Source organism: Anomalospiza imberbis, chromosome 12, assembly GCF_031753505.1.
Source record: "Anomalospiza imberbis isolate Cuckoo-Finch-1a 21T00152 chromosome 12, ASM3175350v1, whole genome shotgun sequence".
Taxonomy (NCBI): Eukaryota; Metazoa; Chordata; class Aves; order Passeriformes; family Viduidae; genus Anomalospiza; species Anomalospiza imberbis.
This window is the reverse complement of record NC_089692.1, coordinates 6114939-6136847: the sequence shown is the minus strand read 5'-3', so window position 1 is coordinate 6136847 and position 21909 is coordinate 6114939. Positions and strand designations below refer to the sequence as shown.

Genomic DNA, 21909 nt, shown 5'->3' with positions numbered 1-21909 from the left:
ATATCATGTTGTGACTATGTTGTGGGACTTTCATCTTTATTGGCAAACATTTCAGGCAGCAGTTCAGATTTACATAGAATCACATATGTGCTTAAGAAAGCATTTTATCTCCCCCTTCCTTTACCGAGCTGCAGTTACCAATACCCTGCTACTAGTAAGTAATTAAGATATTTCAGTGCTCTTCAGCTAATCACTCAAAATGTCAGTATCCTTTCCAACCCTCATCTAAATTTCTTCAAGTTTTAAAACCAGGCTGGAAATTTTAGGCAAAGTGGAAGTGCTGCTTCTTCTTAAGCTGATTTGTCTTTTTTATTTACAATGTTTTGTTGTTCTTTCAAGAGCCCAAAGGAAAGTGTGCAGAAGGAAACCTTATTGCATTGGAAGAAGCTTCCCAGAAATAATATTTTATTTGGAAAGTTATGAAAAGAAACAGACTTATTGTCAGTGTGTTGCACTTAAAAAATTCTGGTTTGATTTTTGTCATGGAAGAGGTTTGTAACTTAGATCACATTTCTCCAGCTTTTTTTTACTTTCTTCATTATAATACCTTAAAAGGTTATTTATATAAACTTCAAAATAGCTTTTCTGAATTTGGATCTAAAGGGAGTTTAGTGATTATTGAAAGTCGTGCTCTTAATGATAGTCTTAAATAGAATGAGTATTATGTACTCTAGTAATAATTTAAGTTCTCTAGCAAAACCAGTAATATATTTTAAAATATTACTTACACCTCTATTCATGATAGACCGTATATTCCAAGTATCAGCTAATTTTTCATTTTTCTCTCCATTGTTCAGTTTGGTCATTTTATATGAAAACATTTACAAGCACTCTTCTTGTTGAGATACTCAGAACCTAAAGAATTTGGAGTATCAGAAATCTTAATGTTGTACAGAGATTTTATAAGGAAAGTTTTCCCAAATAGCACATAGATCATTTAGAAAACTTCCATAAGAATCTTTCCAAATGAGCGATATTTAAGTATTTTTACAAAGAGCAATCAAAGCACGTAGCACTTGAATTTGTTACATTAAAGCTCCCTGATTGTGCAATAATAAAAAATGAATGTAGATTTATATTGTATGCAAATTAATTAATCTTTTCATAGCATTACTCAATTAAAAAAACCCGGGGTAGAATTGCAATGCTTATCTGCTAGTACTGAAAGGCAAACAACAAGAGTTCATGAAGCATCCATGTGCAGGCATAATGTATACAGCAATTTTTCTCATCTTTAATATATGTGCAGTATCTGTAGTAGTTGCAAAAATTACTTAAGAATTTTAGTTGTAAGGCATGAGTTAGGACTGTCACTGCAGCCCTTCTGGATGCCATGCTCTGAAGTGCCTTTTTGCAGAGTCCTTGCAGCAGCAGATGTTGGGGAATGCAGCACTGTCAGCTTCTGTCTTGTAATGGTATGTCTTGGAGGATGATGAGCCCATTCCTAGTGTGACATTCGGGGCAAATATGTAAGAGATCTTGTCCTAAAAGTTCAAGAGAAAATGATGTCTACCATTGCAACATCTGGAAGTGTGGTGAAAAGCACATTGTGAATAAAGACAACAGCCTGGTGGAAGTGCAAACCTCAGGCACAGAAAGAGTTACCATGCCAAAATGGGCATATTTTAATAGCAAGGATCATTAACAGCAAATGTTCTTAGCAAAATGGTTTGTTGCAAATAGAGGGCGCTGGGGCTCCTCAGGTGTCCTTAAATGTGAATTAGATTGTGTTTGCAAACTTTTTTTCTGGTTCATTGTACTGATCAGAGAGCAGTGGATCCAGAGAGGAACATAGATTTCTGTATATGATTAAGATGTAGTAGAGAGAGTTAGACTGGGGTTAAAACAGAGGCATTCACATTTACACAATTAAGTGATTCTGGTCAGCCATCTCAGTCCAGTAAGTCACTAAACAGTGTGTTTGAATGTTTGCCTGAATAGCATGCAAGTGTTTATATCCATCAGCCATTTGTGTGAATTCAGCCTATATCCCTCAGACCCAATTTCAGGCATGCTGTGAATGCCTCCAACAGGAGCTACCACTTTCTAGAGGGTTCCCACCTTGTGCAGAGGTGCTTTGCTCTGTGTCTGGACTCTGTGGGTGCAGCTTCAAGAAAATTGTATAAAAAACTTCTACCAATAAATGCCTCTAATGGTGCAAAAAATGCAGGAATAAATTTAGCAACAGAAATTATATGACATGGGTTTGTGAGATCAGCAACATAGAATTGTTTGAAAAAGGCAGTTTTGCTCTTACCCTGCTTTTTTAAGACCTCTCTTTCAAAAGTTTTCCTGCTATGCTCTTCTGCACTGGTAAAAAAAAAAAAAAAAAAAAAAAAAAAAAAAAGAAATATCGAAGTTCAGACATTTCCAAAGCCTTAGCTGTTTTTTCTTTCTTAACCAATTCTGTTTTGTTTCACCTTATCGATGTCAAAATTGAAGCTGCAATTAATGTCTTTTTCTGAGACTACCTGGAGCTGATGACTCAGAGCTTTAACTCCAGGGCATTTCTGTTCTTTGGCACTGGTCTGGCTGAACCCCACTCACCTTCCAGCAGCAGAGTGAGAAAGAGGAGTTGGGCTGGCTCATGTCTGATGTGAAACAAACAAAAGCATGCAGGGACTGTCTGCTCTTAGCAATGAACACCTGGCCATGGAGTTCAGGTGATACCCCAACAGGTCAAGGAAAATCATAGAATAACCCAGATTTTTCCCCAGTTAATTGCTTTTTGTGATTATCTATTTAAAGTATTCAGGAAGTTTTCTATAGTGATCTACTTTTCTTATCTGCTTATTTAAAAGTAGTAAATTCATATTTGTTCACATAGCACAATGCTTTTTTGTCATAAAATAAATAACTCAGCAAAATATCAGCATTACAAAGTGATATTATTTTTCCTTTGAAGGTTCACTTTACACAGCGTGTCATACTAGACACAGTGCTGCTTTCAGATGCTGAGGTTTTTTTTTTCCTTTCCCCACATTTTCAATTCCTTTTTGGTTAAAGTTAATGGAAGTGCATATTGAAACCTCTATTACAGGTAATTTTGAATTTTTCTGCCAACCTGTTTACTCTTCCAGTGACACCAGAAGACATGGTAGAGGTGTTTACAGTAATGAATGGTCTGGAGGAGGTGACCTGCACACCATCCCTCACCAAACATAAGATCACAGACTTGCAGGCTTGAGCAAGAATTAAATGTGCTGGTTCTTTGCCTTTCCCCTGGGCAGTGTTTGGTCATCAGGTCTTGCTAGGAAAAGGCTCAACATGGGCAACTGTGCTACCCATAAAATTCTGCAAAGCACACCCCTCCAAGGCACGGCTCTAGTGGCAATTCTCTAGCATGGTTTGCCGTGGTCCTTTTCAGAGCAGGGAGCACTGGGGCCTGCAGGATGTCAGGGCAGCTCCAGCCCATTTAAATTAATCACTTGCCAGGAAAATACAGCTTACTGCTACAAGACAAACTCACATGCTGCAAAACCTTCGTGTTTGACAGGAAAAGTGTGCTTCTCTTTAGGACTCTAAACAATGAGTTGAGAAGCCTTTATAATTAACACTTTATTAAAAGATTCTAGATAACAAGAAAAGCCATTGTCAGAGTGCATGCCATGTCCTCAGCCAGCGCCTGGCTACATGGACATCATTTCCTCATACAAATCCTAAACCTGAAAAAAGATCTGTTTAACCCATCGATTCCTTGTGTGACATCCTATGTGCTTTGCTACACCAGTGTTGCTTTAATAGCATTACAAGCAGATCTTTTGTAGTTTTAGTCCTAATTCTGCAAAAAGTTCACCCATGGGAGCAGTGGGACCCTGGCCTGTGTCTTGAGTGGAGCATAATATCCAAGGGATGTGTGGGTAGTATTGATTTTTGGAAACAGCAATCAATTTAAAATAATCTTGGTCTCATGAGTGACCTCAAAAGCACTATTTATTGGAAATGTTTTAAAAATGAAGTGTTTTGTTTTAATTATTTGTCACATTATTTAAAATCTTACTCCATCTCATTTGGGCAGAAAACTGGATAGAAGGAGGTTATCCAAGTTTCTGAACTGGTGAAAATTGTGTATGTAGGGAAGCAAACAGAAAACAACATGCACATGTGACTCAGTAGTGTTTTGGACAATGGTTCCCATCTAAGATGTACAAAACACAAGTGGTCAGAGAGGCTTCTGCTTGTGGAAAGCCCCCCCATGCTCTCATATGTCTATGGGGGAGCAATCATATTCATACTAGAGAACTGGCTTCTGCAGCAAATAAACATATTTACATAGTGAGAGCTGAAGCCACCACTTCAAAGACCCAGCTGAGGTCAGGTGCCTGTTCATTTCAGAAAGGTATGGTGGATGCTGTCACTGAGGCTGTGAACACTTTACATCTATAAAACATCAGTTATAAAAGCATAGAGCTTTTATAAAGCTTTCAATTTAAAGGCTAGTAGCAGATCCCTCACTTGCTGATAATCCTCCTCCCCCACAGGCAGGCTCACACACGTCCTCCTGCAGGTCAATCAGCACTCAGCCAGGCAGGCAGGACTCCTGCTCTGTCTCCAGCTTTGTACACCAAAGCCTCAGCAGCACAGAGCTGGGTTCCTCAGCATCAAGGGTCAAGACATTTTCTCCTCATCAGAAAAAATTAACCAAGCCACCTCTCTCCCTCCAAAGCCCCACCCAGCATGAGTGGAGTAACCATCCAAAATGATGCCAAGCTGTAATCAGTAATGCTGATATGCTGTGAATTTTGGAGAAAGATCAAAAAAAAGCAAATTTTGTGGTTGATTGGTCTCAAGTAATATTGAACCTAGAAATATCAAAGGGCTGATGGCCTCGCAGGGGCAGGGCAATGCCTGAAAGGTATGACATTCCTATGCATTATTGAATACTATGCATGTTTGCTCATCCCCTTAAAAGAGTAAGAGCCATGCAACACAGAACATCTGCCACTAGTTGTGAAATTCCTGGAAATGCAAAGAAGAAAAGAAAAAAAGTTTCTCTCTAAATAAAACAAAACATGGGAAGTTGCTTCTTTTTGCTAAGTCACTGCTTTCTGTGGCTTTTTGATCCATTTCTGAAGGGATTGGCAGCTCAGTTGGTAATTAATAGTCTCTGGAAGAACACAGGCCTTTTGGAGTGTTTCGAACAGTCTCTCCGTTTTCACCTCTTCTCAGGATTTCTTTGAAGAACCAAAGTCAAAGATGCATTTTCAAAACATGTCTCAACTCTGTGAGTTGCAGACAGAAAGACCTAGATGAGTTCCATTGCACAGGGGGTATTTCATGCTATGCAGGTATTTCAGACAGGTACAAATGTAACTGAATATCCTTTCGGTTTGGAATTATTTTGACTGTTCAGAGCTCAAGACATGTTGGATACCTCTCATAATACTTTCTGGGTCAGTATTTTTTTTTTTAATTCTTAATGAAAAAGAGCAAAAATTATACAGTATTTGAATGTAAACATGAAATCTGAACTATAATTTCAGGGAATTGAATTGCTGATTACAATATATTGCAGAAAAGAAAATTCTTTGTTTGCCACATCATTTTAAGTTTAGCAGGAGCACCATATAATCTTATATATTTAAACAAAAGCAGTTAATTAATTTTGCCTGACACCTGTGTAATTTAGGATTGAATTCTCTGAAGTTGTAGGCACTGGTCTGTCACTGCTCTCTGTGAGCTATGGGATGAAGTCACTGACTCCAGTGGCAGCAGAGTTGTAGCACTGCAGCTTTTCAGGGACTCTCCAAGATTTGCGTATTCTTAGATTTGGAATATGAATACCCTGATGGGTATCCAGAATCCACAGAAAGTAACACCTCAATCAAATCAGAAATCACTGTAGGTACCACCCAGAGCCAGTGAAATTCCCTTTGGCTCATTTTGCTCTGCTGGGCCACACAAATCTCCACAACGTCTGCATCAGCTCTTCAGGGAACATCCATGGGAAACAAAGGAGGAAAGGCCTTCTGATGCCCACTTGGCATAAGGGAAATTTCATTGGTAGCTAACTGAAAGTTGTCCCCAAGTTTTTGGAATGTAGCCACATCTGTGTGCAGTCATCTATTCAGCAAGTGGATATAAACAACCTGGAAATATATCCGTATTTTGCAAAGAATTTTGAGTATTCTGAAAAGACTCATTAGGAACATTCCAATTTATAACCCCCCACCCACTGCACTATGATTTAATTGTACTTGCAGATTTAACTGTACTTGCAAATAATTAAACAAATCCATAAAATGTTTGCATTACATTAATTTACTTCACTTGGCCCTGCAATACTAGAACCATAATTACTTACATATTTCCCTTTATTATTTTCTAACCTCTTTTTGTAAATTGTCAATAAGCATTCTAGAGATAGTTGGATTAAAAAAATACTGAGCATGTGTCTGATTAATATTTTAAGACCAGGAGGATCAAATCTAAAAATGTGGCTTTTTTTCAGCAAATTCAAATTAACTGATAAAGCTGTCCAGTGTGTATTAAGAAGTTCTTTCTTAAATGTTGAATGATACAGTTTTTATATTTCAAAGTGCGGCCATCGATACAAGAACTATAAAAATAGAGGTCAGGTTTCAGCTCACACTGGTGGGGTGTCCATGGAACAAGGAGAAGTGTAGGCACACAGTTTGTGGTGATTGGGATGGGGCTGGGTGAGCCCCATCCCCAGTGGGCACAGCTGTGAGAAGCAGGTGAGCAGCACTGACAGCAGTGAGCCATGGAGTGCCCAGGTGCACTGAGCAACCACCAAAGGGAACAGAGGGCACACAGGTGCCATGCATCAGCGTGAGGGGATAAAAGGTTGGGCTAAAGAACAAGGAGGGCAGATGCTTGCAGCCTTCTGTGGTGGATGGTGTTACTCTGTTTGGGCTGAAGCCTTCTGAAATTGTGTGGTGATGCTCTGTGTATTGTGGCTCTCTCAACAGCCACATGTACTGTGACAGAGAAGGTGTAAATGTCTTCCCTTGCTGTCCTGGACACTGATATGGGGCAGACAACAACCCCAGAGCCAGTCTGGCAGTGATGGCTGTAGGGTCCCTCCTCTCCTCCAACCAGCACAACTCCTCCATGTTAGTCCAGGGCAATTCTCCATGGTAAGACCTTTTCCTGAAGGGCTAGGCAGGAATGGTGACATGGAACCTCCTTAACTGCTTCCTTGAAATTTTTGATCAGGGTTGGTAATCACATGGATTGTGATTCAGCCTCCTGCACAGGGACAAGGTGAATTCAATGTTTGAAGGCGTCATGTTTCTTTCATATTCCGTTTCAAAAACCAGAATTTAGTTCCACTTTTCAGGCCAGTGTCTGCCCCCCGTGTCCCTGTTGATGTTAATTTGTAGAACTAAAGTCTCCTTCTTAAGGAGTATCAGCAAAACTTGCTCCACTTTCCTACATTTCAGCTGTGCCAAATGTTCCTGCAGCCACAGGGACCCACAGGAGGCTCGGCAAGAACAGACCCACTTGGTGACCAGCTCCTGCTAGCACCAACCTCATGGCTGTAGGAGCAGTATTTCACTCGCAGTAACTGGGTGATTCTTCATTCCCCAGGGCCCAATTCCTCCATGTTATAGCACTTTAAGAGGATGTCGTGTTCCCCACAAATGAGAGTGCATTTCAGTGAGGGGGGAACCCATTCTTTCTGCTTCATTGATATAATGGGGTGTCGTTAATCTTTGTAAGGTCTTTGGAGAGTGTCATATGGGAGATAGTGCCCAAGTGACAAATATTAAATTAATTAGGACTAGCAGCATTCTGTTAAAAAAATAAAAATAACCTGAGTTGCATGTGTAGAGGCTATTTATTGGTTTTGTGAGTGGCACTGAAGGATGTGTACAGAGTAACATCATGTCAGAGAACACGATGATCTGAAAGGTAAAACTATCCTTTGCTGATAAACTTTTACTGCCATCAGTTGAGGAACAGTTCATTCTCTGCACTAAATTCACAACCATAATCCCTTAGGGAAAAGGCTAGTGCATTAAGGACAGTGCATCCATCAAATGTACCACCCAGTCCCCTCAAGCTTTTTCTTTTTGGAATGGCAAGATTTATGGGATTTCTGCCACTTAGTACCTTACAAGAAAAGAAACCCCAGTGTTAAGAAAGGATACAAAACTACCAAGTTTGGCACATGCCCTACCAGCTTTCCTGGCTTTTGACACAACCATGAACCAAGGAATCCAGAAAGAGTACTCCTAACTTTCTCCTGGTTAGACCAGTCCTGGAGGCTTTCCCCTGGCAAAAATCAACATTTGGCATCAGACAGGATTTACCTAGGTGAAGCCCTCAATGTTTCCTCAGGGATTTTTAGGAGTATTTGTGAGTATTGTGGTCACATTGCCAATGGAGGGACAGATAGAAAGGGCAATGGCACAGGTAAATCTCTGCTTGTCATTCAGGCAGTTAGGCTGCTGCAAACATTTTGGGCTCTGGAGGACTGCAGGGCAGCCCTAAGGAACTCTCAAAACAGATTTAGGTGCTACCCACATCAACCTCCCTCATTGCAGTGTTACAGGACTTAGAAGAAAGCTACAATCATTGAAAGTACAGAGCTGGATTTTTTTAATAAAACATATTTTTGGACATTTTTCCTGATTTTTTTTTTTTTGGGGGGGGAGTGTGTTTGTGTCTCTGAAATTGTATTTCACATATCTTTAGGGAAATCTTTGGTTGTCCAATCAGAATAGAAAAATAAAAGCATGCCTTGAATTTAACTGCATTAGCCAGCATAGTATCAGGCAGTAATGCCTTCATTATAGCAATCTGAGTTCTTCCTGAATAATTCAGAAGTGCCAAACAGAAGACTTGTTGCTTGGATGTGCTAATGAAAATATCAAGGGAATTAATTAATAGTCAATTATATCAATTTTAGATCTGGACATTGATTATGACGCTAAAAGCAAAATCTACTTTCTTTACTATACATAATTCCTTACTTCTGAATGCTATATCTCAGTTTAATAATTCCAGTTAAAAGTGGAAAAGAAATAGAAATTCAGATTATTTTTCACTATTTCTCCTTCCTTTCCAGTATGCTCAACATAAATGAGATAAAAGGCGTGGTGGAAACATATATGTACATCTTATAAGTGTTGATGCAGATTTTGCTAGGATGAACTTCATAATATGTTTTGTGAGAAGGTTTGAATTCAGAGGAGAATAAAAATGTGACATGGATGTGTATATTTAAATTTTCAAGTTTATTTCTAAACTGGAAAAATAATTATTTGGTATTATTTGATGGACCCCATTTTTAAAGGGAAATTTTGATTTTTTTAACACTCCACAAACAGAAAAGTTTACCTAGAAGTGTTTTATTAAACTCCACATGTATTATAAAAAAAACAACAAAAAAAAAGGAATGAGAACATCTTCTGGTCTTTGGTGCTAAAGGAAAGCATTTCATTGAGATCAGTTTTTGCATGATTTGGCACGAGTTGTCTAGACTGGTTTATGAAAAATGACAGCTAGTAGGAAAGTAATTAAAAATGTATTTTGCTGAAAGCAAAAATATTTTTGGAATCCATAACAACCGTCTTTAATTTGCCAACGATTTCTACAATTATTTTACATTAACTGGAGGATTTTGTATTCTAGAAAATATGTATATTGATACCTGAGCATTGATAGCTTTCTGGTTTGATCTTCTTGCAAACTCTGCTCTTGTAACACACTGGCAAGAGCTGAAAAAGTGATCAAATGTTACATTCAAATCTCTGTGGCACCCTTTATGAATTATTATGATTGGCAGTAGATTGGGATAGGACTCTCTTCCACGGATGAGATGTTTCAGTATTTTGGCTGGAGCTGAAGGAAGGTTTGCTTTACTTGGAAAGAATACAGTTTTTCAGGTTTGAATGCAGTAGTGTTCCCATTTAAACAAGAACAAAACCAAAAAAGCCCAACAATGCAAAAGTTGAATAAATGTAAAAAAATCATAACATGAAATCAAAGCCAGGCATTATGATATGAGTTCTTCCTAAGTGATGGAGCTGAATTCTTATTAGTGTTGTAGAGCCCTTGGCATATTGCTCAGGAAATTACTGGCAATATCAGAATAATTAGGTAACCTCTGCACTTCACTGAATCACTGTGTTGGTGCAACCTAGCAGCCTGCCAAATGCAGCCAAAATCTTAATGTCACTTCAGGTAAGGTTGAGGTGGGAGCAAGTACAGGGTATGGCTTTGCACTGGGAGGTAAATGAATTAGAAACCAGTGTGGAAATGTCTGAGCATCCTCCAGTTTCAGGCCTGCTCCTTGGTGCTGCTTTTAACTGAATAATCACTAACTGCATGGTAAGGTTTAGTCTCAAGAGGACACTATTGACTTTTCCAAGTGACAGTGGGAGCATGTGGGACCTCAGGGTGGGCAGGTGAGACAAGGTCTTCTCATATGTTCAGCCAAGCCCAGCCCCTTCCCAAGAATGGCATAAGTAATTCATTCCAAAGGGTTTATGAAATTGGTGAAAATTTGTCATTCTTGAGTTGCATTTCTGATTCAATGTTTTAGAGACAAGAAATCAAATCTGAAAGACAGCAGTGAATGCATTATAGTTTCTTTTAAAGCTGGAGATTAAGTATTAATAACAATAAACTGATGGCAGAAAACATGTTGATAGTCCATTGATCAGTACCTGTCATTCATTGCTCCCTGGTATTTTCGGTGAGCACTTTATTTATCATGCTGTCACTCTCCTATCAAGGATCCATTCCAGTCTGGATCTGTGGTTAGCAGTCCAGAACTAGTTCTCCTATAAAGAAATTCAAGTATTATTTCATTATACTAGGTACCTCTAAGAACTGCAGCATAAGTAACTCTGCACATGGTATTTTCCAAGCTGTGTTCCAGTGTTGAACAATACTGGAAACTCCATAAACTTCTATGTTTAGATGAAAGGAATTACAGTGAGTGTGCAGCCCTCAGTGCATTAATGCTCTTCTCCTTCAGCCAATTGTGGTTGGGATACCTGCAACAAACTCCTATGAAGTGCTTTGAAATTCCTCAATGAAAAATATCTCACTGTTGGATTGGCCAAGTGGGTGATAACTGCTCAGCTGTGCAGGAAAGGTTTTACTCATCTCTCATTCCACAGGAACGGTGCTGTGCACCACCCTCTGCTGCATGGGGCTACAGGGACCTGGCTCCCCATTTATGTCAGTAAAGAAAGTTGCTGTGCAGGGTTACTAAAAAAATAAATGAAGCTTAAATTGGTATGTCTGTCTCTGACATTTCACACTGACTGTCACAGCTGTGTCTTTTCTTGCCTATCCTCAGTTAGCCAGCCACCTTTCCCTGCCATGGTGTGTCCCATCATGTGCCGGTGTCAGAAACCTTCAGCCTCCTCTACTCTGCTTCTGCCTGTCCTGCCTTGTGGGTTTTCACTGCTGCCTTATCTCAGAGCAGAATTTTCTCCTCAATTGATATGCATAGTCAGACATAGTTAATCCATGCTTATCTTATCCATACATCTAAATATCCCAGAGATTTAAGGAACACTAGTAATCAGTTTTATAAGGGATAGTAGACAACTCCTAAACTTTTTGCAACAGTTTGGGGCTCAGATAAACTAGTAAATGCAGCTCACAATTTATTTTTGTGATGGGACCCCAAACTATGATGTCAGTGGCCTTGTATCAGCACAAGCTTGAAAAGAAAGTCCTGAAATCACTGAAATGATTGCAGGTTTTCATGCGTTTAACTGACAGATTGTGTCCTTGATACTCATGATTTTTCCTGTGGCTTTAACTAAATGTGCATAATAATTTATGCTGTCATTTAAATTTTAAAGAGAGACTTTCTGGGCAGCAGTATTTTGCCTGTTAATTCTTATGAACCATACTTTGAACAGCATTTTAATATGAATAGGTAAGTAATGCAGATCACAGTAAAACAAGCAATGTATGATGTGTGAAGAACCAACCAAAAAAACTCCTGAGCTTTACATGAGCGTAAGTTTGTGAATGATTTTCCAGTGCAAAGCATATTGTACTAATCCAGTTTTGTGTGAAATGTTCTTAGGATAAGCTTCTATCAACTGACCCACTGTTTGTGTATGATATACACAGACAGGATATTAGTTATGGATTACAGACATCTTCCTACAAAGCATTTTGTTAAGTCCTGCCAATTGCCAGACAACGGCTATTGTTCTATTTTGGCCTCTTTAGCTAAGCCTGTCTCTGGATTAGCCTGTGCCTCTCTTGGAGTGTCAGTTGTGCAGTGCAGCAGCTCAGTGACTGCACAGGTGTCCTCAGCAGAGGTGGGGCAGCAGACGTCAGCCCCATGCACCCAGACCTCAGTCACGGACCACAGGTGTTTGTCACAGCTAGGATTTCTACTAATGCCAGAGGCAGTTGAAACACAGTCACTTGGAAGTGGTGGGGTTGTTGTTAATTTTCCAGTGGGGATGAATCCTCAGGGTACCAGCCTGTTACAGGTCCAGGAGGAAACCCACCCTGCCTTTCTCCCTCACTGCTGGGCAGTGCAGTTTGGAAACCTGGCATGGGAGGAGAGGCAGATTGCCACCTTTACCTTACCCCTCACCCACAGCAGGGAGAGGATGGGTGCAGAGTGGCTCTGCAGCTTCTCCTGGGACTGCTGGGCTCTGGTCACTGCAGAGCCAAGGGCAAGAAACAGATGTCGACAAGGGGAGTTTCTCCACCATCCCCAACCTTTGCATTTCTCATTTCCCTGGCTCCAGCTCCTCCCCGCCTCCCTCTCCTGCCTTATTGGAGTCATTAATGAGGGTGTAAGCCATCCCCTTACTAGACAGGCGTACATTTTGGGCTTGATGACCCTGATCCTCCTCATGCTCAGCCTATCTCCTTTCAATTGTTTCATCAGCGGCGTGACTGCCGGCTCACACCTGACAAGTGACAAGTCTCAGGCTCCTGCTGACTAGATAATCAAAGTCTTGTCAGAGCTGTCAATACCCTGCAGATAGGAGAGGACAAAGAGGAAAGGTTTCTACAGAAACCACTGCCTTCAAAAAATACTGTCGATTCTTCTTACAGAAATCACCTGTTTGTTTCAAAACATTATTTATTACTGAAAATATGGTCTCTGCAGAACAAGCATGTAAGCAGAATAATGACAGCGGCTGTTAATGACACAGCCCTCCAAATCTGCTGGCCCTCATGTTTTGTTGGGAATTGTTTTGAATCCCTGAATAAAGGGAAAATATTAATATTCAGCCATTTCATTCATTTAACCTTCCTGAAGAATTTAAGGGGGATCATTTAAAGCACAACCATAATTATCATTTGATAAAAAACACGGGTTTTTTTAAAGCGGAGAAGGCACAAGTATGTTCTAGTATAATATTGCAAACCAAGGTTATTTATGATCTCTTCCAATTTTGGCACATTTTCAAATGCAGATTTGATTTAAAATGTTAATTAAAGTGCAGGGCCAATTTTTTCCCTTATTTACAGAACTCTAAATCTGCAATCTACTGAAGTTGATGAATTTCATCTGGGTTTCACTAGCACAAGAAAGTGTCATATTTGACACACAGTTATTTGGATATTCTAACATATTTACAGTCAAAGAATGTGTTAATGTTTTGAGACTTTGGGACAGACAGATGTTCTGAATGTGACGGATTCAAGAGATTTTTTTTTAACTTTGTGTAACAAAAAATAGAACCTTTAATTTGAAAGACAGCTATGTCTAGAAAATCAAATGACACCATTGCTTTTTGCAGCTGAAACTCCTTTAAAATAATATTGGAGGTGAAGTTTCTGAAGACCTAGTGACTATTTAGTGTGTACCATTTACTTAGCACCAGAAATAAAGCAGAGGGCCTGGCTTGCTGCTGAGAGAAAGACATACAGCATTTCTTGCCTCAGAAAGAGAAGTCTTTAAAGCAGAGTTTTCATCAGCACTTTTCATGTGCTCGCCTTCAGTGCCACTTCCAGACAACTCATGGTATGAAAGAAGCACCACTGTTCAGTCAGTCCCCAAGCCCTGCATGCAGCACAGTCCTTTTCTCTGCTTTTAAGCCTATTTCTTTTATTAGGAATGGCTTTGTTAGACACAAGCCGTTATCTGTCTGAGCTGTGTTCAGCTGTCAAGCGCTGGCTGCCTTTTGCTGCTCATGTCAGCACACAGCAGAAGGTGGCAGGAAGGGCTGGAAGTTAAAGCTCGTCAGGTTCCTGGTGTGCTGCCACCGGGGCTGGGCTGGGTTTGCTGGGGGCACGGCACAGCCCAAGGCAGGAGAACCCCACCAGCAGCTCCCTGGCGGCTCCTGTGCCACCTCTGAACTGCAGCACTGGGGGACGAGGAGGAAGGCAGGTGTGGTGCTGATACCAGGAACATCCATCTCTAGGGAACTGCCAGCCTGCAGAGTGTCCACACTGGGGCTGGTTTAAGGAGACAGGGCTTCTGAGAGACCCTGAAGATACTGTAGTGTTTGCTTCTGCTCTGCTTGGTGTGGAGCCAGTGCTTGTGTCTGAACACCGGTGCTGGGGATGGCTGTCTGTGGGCCAGCTCCCAAAGCTGTGGGGGATGGAGGAGAACAGCAGGACCCATCCTGGAACCTCAGCTGTGGTGGGCAACTCTGGTGAGAGGGAGGGGATCAGGAGCTGGGAGTCCCTGGGACACTGTCCCCAACCTTGCTGTGTCTCTGCTGGCTCCTCCTGGAAGCAGCAGCTGCCAGCAGAGCTCAGTGGAAGTTTTTGGAGAGAAAGTTTGTTGGCTTTTTTTTTTTCCCATCAGAAAATGCCGATTCGTCAAAAGCAAAACATTTCACAAAAACATCTGGCTTTCAATGAATCTTCCCAGAGAACCTAGCCTGCTAAGCAGATTTTCATTGTAAATCTGTCTGGTTCCCTGCCAGGTCACCTGCGTGGCTCCGTGGCTGCCTGCCAGCGCTCGCGGCTCAAAGGTAGCCACACCAGAAAGCCTGCCCCACATCCCAGGCCTCGCTCTCTGGATTTACATCTGCACCGGAACATCCCAGCCCTGAACACAAGGAGAATTCCCAGACAGACCCTCAGGCTTCCAGCAGGCATAGCCCTGGGCAGCTCTGATGGATTTCCATTCTGTAAAAAGTTCAAGCAAGAGGAGGAAACAAAGGGGGGAGGGGGGATTAAATTAAATATTGATCTGAATTTGAATGGAAAATTATTTCAAAATGCTCGTGTTCTCTGCAGACCACAAATTCCCAAATTCCAGTAGAAATAAGCCAGCAAGACTCTGAGGTAGAGATATGGGAAGCCAGCTGTATGCTTCCAGGTTAAGTATGTTTATGTATATCATAGGGAAGCAATATTATTTTTGTGACATATGTATCCACAAAGCAAGTATAAGTTATATCACTGGACTTAGGCATTTATTTCATTAGTGGTATTTAAAGTAAATTAAAATTATCATATATGCCAGCTTGTAAAAAAAAATTCTTCTTTTCTATAGAATTCTTGATCCTAAAAAATACCTTTTAAGTAATCTAATTTTTGTGTTTAGTTAGCATACAATGCATGTCCTGTTAATCCTGATTAAATACATGATTAGGTGTATTTAAAGTACTTAATTTAAAGTATTAGTACTTATTTAGACAATAGTTTTCTTATTAAGGGTTTGTTTATTTGTTAATCAAATGTCACTTAAAATGTAGAGTGGGTGGGAAAGAGTAATTGTATGATTTACTTGAAAGAAAGCTGTAGACAAAGTAGGTGGCAGAGGGTAAACAAGGAATTGTTTGAATGAAGATTGCTATTATGTGCATGTTTCTAATTTTATCCATGTGCCTCGAGCAAAGAAATGGAAGGGAAGGGGGAAGATCAAAGGCTGGAGCCCAAGCTGGGTTGGACTGCTCAGCTATGTGCTGGGAATTTTTAATTCCCTTAATTTTTCTGAAGTAAAGTTTTCACTGTGGAAGTTTTCAAGGTGGAAGCCTTTTGTTAAAGTTGCTGTATCTAGAGATAAGGTGGTGCATTCCCTGCTGGTGAGATACAGCCACTTCCACCACGTTTGTCACTGTGCCCTCCCTAAGTGTGGCTGGAGGAAATTGTGGGTGAGAGAGCTGGTGTTTAACACTGCTCAGGTTTGGGCTCCCTGGCTCTGTGACAGGCTGGTCACACTGCCTGCTCTTGGACAGGCAGTACTAGGGTTGCTTACTAGATAGAAAAGTTTGAAATGGTGTTTTTCCAGAATGTTTAAAGTTTTGAGGCTGAGCACTGTTCCAAGTTTTGCAAATATTCTCATTTGCGTTCTGCTTATTGTTTTCAGGTTTAATCATAAGGTAAAATACAAGCTGCATTAAAAATTGCATCAGAATGGATTAAATTGTCTGCAACTTTCCTCAGTGAAGAAATATTCCTGTTTAATATGGTCTGACTCTGATGCCTTTGTTTATGTGACAAGCAGCACTTCCCTTGGCATGGCATTGCTGCTTTCCCTTTCTTTTCTGCACTTTCGATGCCGTGAAAAGTCTCAGCTGACTGGCAGAAGCAGAAGCTGATGAAGTCTCAGCTCCTCTGAAAGGTGGGAGTTGCGCAGGAGTGAATGGAGCTGCAGTCACATCCCCCAGCCCCACAGGCTGCCTCTGTGCTCTGGGGGACGCTCAGCGCTCCTCTCGCTTCCCGGTGGGATGGTGAAGTGAAGAGATGGGTATGTCTCCTGTCACTTGTTAATTAATGGATTCTCTGCATCATCCGAGAGCTAAACAGGCCATTTCCAAATCCAGAATTCTCAAATTGCATTTGCAACATGCTGAGACATCTCTCTGGCAGCACATGGGGTCCTGACATCCAGGGGGTTTTGGGACTTCTGAAGCTTTCCCTACCTTCAATTTGTCCTGTGTGGAAAAGGCACGGGGTAATGACAGATGTGAGGATGATATGGCACTGATGCACAGAATTATTCAGAGGTAAAGTTAGTAATTTATTTTGTCTTTAGGAATTCTCTTTGTGGACGGCTTGCTGATTGTGGAATTCTTACAAAATCAGAAATATTCGGCTAAACTTATATTTCCTTCTGGAAGAAGGTTATAACATTATTGAAATTTGATCTATAACATGCACACTTATTGCTTGTAAATCTGGTAGTTAGCATGTCAAAAAGCCTTTTATCGGTTATTTCAAGGTTATAGCCAGAACTGAGTGGGGTTCCAGTAACATTCTGGGGAGGTTTGTACTGAAATCTCTTTCCAAGAAGTATCTGGGCTATCTGCAGGTTGTATGAAGAATGCCAGGCACTGCACTGTGCCAAAACACGATAATGGACATGCTCCCATGAAGGCTGCTGTGGCAGAGGCTTGCTATTCCTCTGAGGGAAGATAAGCAATCTTAAAGCTCTGTGTTTTGACATGCAGGAGATATGTATTTTTGTGGAAGCATCGTGACAGTTATATATGAAATGTTACTGGTCTGTAAAGACAGATATGGTGACTCTGAGGTTGTATATCAGTGCTGTCTTGTGTTGAGTAGGTTATTGCCTTCTCTGGGTTGAGAAAAATAGGTGTCCTCCAAGTGATATTGCTGGTGTTGTCTTTTGAGACTGCTTCAGCTCATCTGGGAGGGTACAGCTCCTAAATAAATAATTCACAGTTAATTTAGACTCTTTTTTATTAACTGTGGTCAAAGCTCATTTTATTGAAGAGATAACCAATTATTATATTTATTTCCCTTTCTCATGTCAAGAATCCTGCCTTGATGCAGAACCAGAGGGAACAGCTTGTTCTAGATTATTATGTTTTTTTTTCTGGACTTCTGGTGGTTTCTAATGCACTTTTTCATGTCTTGGGGTGCTCCAGCCCCTTGGTACCCTCCCATTGCAGAAATTCTTCCTGCTGCTTTGAAGTGTTTGCTAGGTACTGTGCAGAGATGAAACTTGGGGCAGTACTCACAAAGCTTTTGGAACGGATTGTATTGTAGGTGTTGGTACTGGTGATGCTCAAAAGTTTCTTAATTGTTTAAACTCATGCTCCTGGACTGCTTTGGCTAATACTCTCAGGCAGAGCCCATCTTTCTTTCACTCTGTGTTTCTTTGGACTGATATTATAGGTTTGTAGCATGAATTTATCCATGAAAAATGAGAATGAGTGAAAAATACTAAGGCTTCCAGGTCTTGAAAGTTTTTTTTTAATATTCAAAATTAAAAACTTATATTGTTATGGTGGTGTGTTGTTGCTGTTGTTGTTGTTAGAAGTAGTATTATCTTTAAAGGGAGGAATGGAGTGAGGAAAGACCAAAACAAGATTGTCTGGCAAGGAAGAAGAACTAGCTTCAGGTTCTCATCCTGAGGGATTCAGGGCCTTTTATTTCTTGCACTTGGTACTACCACCAGGCTGTAACCCCTTCTTCCCCCTCCCACCTCTGAGCCCTTGTCCCTAAGGACACTGACATGAGGGCATGAAACATTTCTGTTGTATTACACTGCATTTTTCAATGGAGAAATTTCACTGAAGAGTTCTCACAATCACCATTTGATTTACACCTTTTTATTTTGTCATTTCTTTACCTAACCCAAAATATTATTTAGGCAGGACTTTGGGTCATGACTCCTTGCAGAATTCATATTTAATATTTCCTTAATACAGAATCTAAATTATTTTTGATAATTGATGTAAAGATTATGTAATAATACAATTAATTGATATGAGTGGTTTCAATTCTCCTTAATATGACAAATCTCTAGTGTGAAATATTCTTAGTTAATGATCAACATAAAATAGATAGAGTTCATTTTTAATGCAAGTACAAGATTTGAATTAATTTGTAGTTACAGCAGAGTTATTAAACTATATGATATACACACACATACATTCCCTTTTGTTTTTAAAGCTTTTCACATAGAGCAGATATGGTGATGGGGTTGGGAACTTCCTATCTAAATTCTTTTGCTTTTCCATACTGTACTACTAACAGACATTTATTTAGGGTTCCTCTACAATACACTGATACTTCTTTGTGCCAATACTCTTATAACTGGCATGCATTTTTGTTTGCGGTTTGTCATGATTTAACCCCAGGCAGTATCTAAACTCCACACAGGTACTTGCTCACAGCCCTCTTGATGGGATGGATAAGAGACTCAGAGAAAACTTGTGCACTGAGAACAGTTTAATAATTGAAATAAAATGATGATGATGATGACAACAATAATACTAAATTATAATGAAAGGGAAAATAAAAAGAGAGAGAGAAATAAGACCCAAGAAAAACAAGTGATGCAGATAAAAAACACCTGCTCATCTCCCACCAAGGGATGCCCAGCCTGTTCCTAAGCAGTGGACCCTGGCCAGCTTTCCCCCCAGTTTTTCTGGTGAACATGATGCCATGTGCTATGGGATATCCTTTGAGCCATCTGGGGTCTGCTGGCCTGGCTGCATCTCCTCTGAGCTTCACAAGCCCCCAGCCCCCTTGCTAAGCAGGGCAGCATGAGCTGCTCTGCACAGCTGAAACATCAGCAAGTTCCCATCACTGTTCTCATCCCACATCCAAAGCACAGCACTGTAACTGCTGCTGGGAAGGAAATGAATCTTCTGCAGCTGAAACCAGGACAGAGCTAACACAGTAAGGAGTGCAGGTATGAACTACAGGCCCAGAGTCCAGCTGCCACAGAAGTAGTCCTGGCTCTAGGGCTCCCAGCTGCCTGTGGCAGCTCAGTGTGGCTGTGCTGGTCCACAGGCAGGGTGAGACCTCGGGCACAGTGCAGCAGGCATGGCAGGTTTGCACAGACTAATCTACTCTGAGCAGAGTACTAATGCAAGCAAAAGAGAGCACACAAGAGTACTGGTGAGGGATTAGCATAAAACTGTGTACATTATCATGGTCTCACTTTCTTAGATTTAATGCGAGTGATGTTCTTTAATATTGCTATTAAATTTATAGCAGTGAGATAAGCGTCAAATTTTCCTACAATTGCATTAAAGATGGGGAAAAAATATTGGGAGAAGTGCCAAATGGAATCTGAATGTTGCTTAAAAGACACGTGGGATGGAAGAAGCAAGTTGCAGGGAACATCTGTTTCTGCTGGACCTTGTCACTTTTCTGTCAGTTGTAACACTGAGTTAATCAGATTCCTTTAAAAACTGTTGTATTTAAAATGCAGCACAGATCAAAAATAACTATCCAATGTGCTGGGGCCTGTGCATGTTATGGAATAATTTAAAAATGAGGACAGAACTTGGTGTAAACGTATCCCCTTGTATTTTCCCCCAGTACAATGTATTAGTGAGAGCTGAAGGGATTTAAAGTGGTTTTAATCCTCACTGTTCTTTATACTCTCACTGTTTTACAGGTCAGTGAGCTTCAACATTAGTGTTGTATTTAAAATTTTAAGATACCAAAATTTGTCCAAATAATACAATTTAAAAAATTCTTTATAAATGCCTTGTTTATTTTATTTAGATCCCCAGAATTTATCAGCATAGGAGTGGAATGCCAGTCTGTGTTATGGCAGGGGGTCTTTGTGGTGGGGGAGCTGTGGCAGGCCCAGAGCCAAAGCAGCCCAAGGGTTTGGGCCAGTGTCTTCTACCCTGGGCATATCCTCTTGTTGTCTTGTTGTTTTCTGATGAGACAAGTCACTCTAGGATGTACTGGGGGAGGAACAAGAACCTCTGTCTTCTCTGAGAGGACCAACACATATCCTCTACTGTAAATTTCCTAAAGGTTTTCTGAAAGTATTTTTTTTTTCTGTCATGCTATATTTTGATTCTTCAATTTCCCAACTTTTTTTTTCTTAATATTATTATTTTATTCCTTAAGAAAAGTAAATACCTCCTTGAAACATTTTCCACAGAACAAATGTGAATTTTTCTGAAAGCATTTTGATGGGTAATATTAGACCTGTGATACCATAAAATCTTTTTTAATATGAAGGAAATCATGACAGTAAGTTAAGATTGATTTTTTTTTTGAGGGGGGGCACAAATTTCAATGTAGCTGTAATAAGGAATTTAATAGTTTGCTGTATGTCTCTTCATATTCTTTCTCCAAATTTTATGGCTTTTTTACAAATCTGTGTTTATTACTGTCATGTTCAAAAGTACATTAAAATATATCTGGTATCGTTGATGAAAAGCTTAAGTTAATATCTTAAGAAAGTATTTTGGGAAGTACAGGATTTTTGTGTTGCAGTTATGCCAATTAATGCTGTGATGCTGTTAAATCTCACAAGCTGCAAGGCATCATTTTTTGAGTAAGGGACCTCCAAAGAGACTCGCTCACTTTGTGTAGTGGTGCTGGTAAATCAGTGGGCAATATTCTCCTCTTTGAGTCAACACAGACCAAATGTCCCAGTATGGTGCTGGGAGAGGACAGTATTGTTGGAAAAACCATGCTTAGATATCTGTAAGTCATAAATTTGAGGTCATGATTATGTGCAGTTCACACACCTCATTGAATTATTTTTGCAGGACAGGGGTGTGAATCCTGGTGTGCTGGCTAAACTCCAGTTGGAGCAATTACATTTTATGCCTGAAATTCCCCTGCAGTTCCAGCTCGATATGTTTCCCATCTTGGTTTGTACTGTTGCTGTGTAGTGTTAAGTAGCTGACGTTTTAAACTCTATGACTTGCTGCATTCTCCATGTGAGTCTTGTCTATGATCATACGCCAGCACTTTTTTCAAAAGGCTTGGAGTGAAACCTTTTGTGCAAGAAAAAGTTGATACAGACGTTGTGGAAAAACTCCAGAAGTTTTGTGTAAGTGTGCAGTGCGTAAGTTGTATAACTTTTTCTCCTTGCACTCCTCCCTGCTGTCCCATTTGGATCTCTAACCTTTATGGGCATTCCCAACCACCCATGAGACATGGGCGTGGTACAGAGGAAATCTTGTGCTGTGGGAATTTTGGTGGCAGCTTTTAAGAGACTCCTTTGGGAAGGTGCAGTAGCTCAGGAGCAAGCTGGCAGTGCCAAGCCCCAGTCCCTGGCTGGGTCTGGAGTGCTCAGGAGTGACC

The 21909-nt window shown here is 40.4% G+C and overlaps 2 long non-coding RNA genes across 2 annotated transcripts in view; one reads left to right on the top strand and one right to left on the bottom strand.

Annotated features, from left to right (window-relative positions):
- The window catches only part of LOC137481099 (uncharacterized), a 340016-nt gene extending 321071 nt beyond the window's left edge, over nt 1-18945 (top strand). Inside the window, exons 2-3 of the long non-coding RNA XR_011003325.1 lie at nt 14847-15244; nt 16238-18945. This is a non-coding gene — a long non-coding RNA (uncharacterized lncRNA). The remainder of the gene's footprint in view (nt 1-14846; nt 15245-16237) is intronic.
- On the bottom strand, nt 562-2890 carry LOC137481097 (uncharacterized). Its single transcript, XR_011003322.1, has 3 exons — nt 2421-2890; nt 2258-2310; nt 562-1484 (listed from the first exon to the last, which is right to left on the bottom strand). It is a non-coding gene; the product is annotated as an uncharacterized lncRNA (long non-coding RNA).
- Nucleotides 18946-21909: the final 2964 nt, after the last annotated feature.